Raw genomic sequence first — 1,849 nt, 5'->3', positions numbered from 1 at the left:
AAAAAGAATTTAAAACATTTTTCTTGATATGCAGATGTGCCAGTGGTGTGGCAAGAAGAAATGGTATGTGGACAGCCCATGTGTTCTATTGATATCATCGTCATCATCATCATCATCATCATCATCATCATCATCATCATTTTAATAACACGCAGCTATCATTTAAGTTTGCAAAACATATATGTGTGTATATGTACATATACACGCATGCATATACATATATATGTATGTACATATGTGTGTATATATCTCCTCACAATAATTCTGTGATGTAGGTGCTATTACTATTCCTATTTTACAGGTAATGAAACTGAGGCTGAGAGGTTGAGTCACTCAGGGTCATAGAGTTAAATATCTGAGTCAGGATTTGAACTCAAATCTTTCTTACTCCAAGTCCAATGATCAATATATTATATTACCTAGACCCCTATAGTAAAGAAGCTAGAGAAAGGCTCTTCCTCTGCAGAGGATTTATGAGAAGACACAGTCAAAATGTTAAAAAGATGAAAAAATGAAAACAGGTTCTGAATTTATACTGAGTCCTGAGGGACAGAGTACTCATCCACATTGATTAGAAGAGAAATTCATCAAAATAGAGGACCTTGATTTCCAAAGGAATATTATTATGCCCCCTTTTAAATTAATAATGAATTTGCAAGAGTAGTCAAGGTTGCATTCTGCAAGGCCTGAGCATCATGGCTACCTTCTTTGTGATGAGGAATAGGATGAAGATGCCCATTCCAAGCCTGGGCATTGGAAGTCCCCTCTATACAAAGTGACCAATGCAATGAAGACTGCATTTGATATTGGATGCTGCCACATCGACTCTGTCCATGTCTACTAGAATAAGAATAAAGTGGTTGAGGCCATCTAAGAGAGATCAAGGATAAATTTGTCAATTGGGAGCATCTCTTCATTGTCAGCAAGATTTTCTGCATATATCATGAGAAAGGCTTGGATAAGTCAATCTGGAAAAACTGAAGCTGGATTACTTGGATCTCTCCCTTTATAATTGGCCTACAGGATTTAAGGCTGGGAAGAGTTTCCTTCCCCCCCCTCCCCTTTCTCCCCTCCCTCCCCACCCTGCACTGGATGACAAGGGCAATGTGATTCCCAGTAGCACAGGGTTTTTGGATACATGGGTGGCCACGGAAAACTTGGTAGGTAAAGGACAGGTAGAAGACATTGGAATCGTCAACTTCAAACACCTCCAGACGAGAAGATTTTGACCAAGCTGGGACTAAGGCACAAGCTGGCAGTTAACCAGATCGAGTGCCATGCATATCTCACCTAGGAAAAGATGATGAAATATTGTCAGTCCAAAGGCATTGTAGTGACAGCCTTGGTTCTCCAGATTGGCTCTGGGCCAAGACAGAGGACCCTTTTCTATTGAATGACATCAGGATCCAGACCATTGCAACAAAGGACCAAAACAAACAAACAAACAAAAACAACATAGATTCTTATTAGGTTCCACAGCCAGAGAAAAGTAGTTATGACCCTCAAGTTGTTCACCCTCCCACAGACTGCTGAGAACTTGAAGGGATTTGATCTTGAGTTGACTGATGAGGGGATATAGACTATATTCAGCTTCAACTATGACTTGAGAGTCAATGCTGCTTCTCACAGATTATTCCTTTGATTCCCCATTTTGAAATTCTAAGCATCTGCTGTCCACTATCCAGATGATGCTTCCAATTATGCTAACTTTTCCTGACAGGAATGTACCATTATTCTGCATTGCATTGGTAAACTCTGGCCTCTGCTTTCAAGAATTGGATAAACCACTGAACATTGCTCTCAGGTCTCAACTGGATTGAGCAACGTCTAGTTTTCTGGACCCTCCTTT

At 40.2% G+C, this 1,849-nt stretch overlaps 1 pseudogene; it reads left to right on the top strand.

Annotated features, from left to right (window-relative positions):
* Window positions 1-695: 695 nt before the first annotated feature.
* On the top strand, window positions 696-1,579 carry LOC118854732 (annotated as a pseudogene).
* The last annotated feature ends 270 nt before the right edge of the window (window positions 1,580-1,849 follow it).

The sequence above is a fragment of the Trichosurus vulpecula genome, chromosome 6 (assembly GCF_011100635.1).
Source record: "Trichosurus vulpecula isolate mTriVul1 chromosome 6, mTriVul1.pri, whole genome shotgun sequence".
Taxonomy (NCBI): Eukaryota; Metazoa; Chordata; class Mammalia; order Diprotodontia; family Phalangeridae; genus Trichosurus; species Trichosurus vulpecula.
This window is presented reverse-complemented; position numbering and strand designations above follow the sequence as displayed.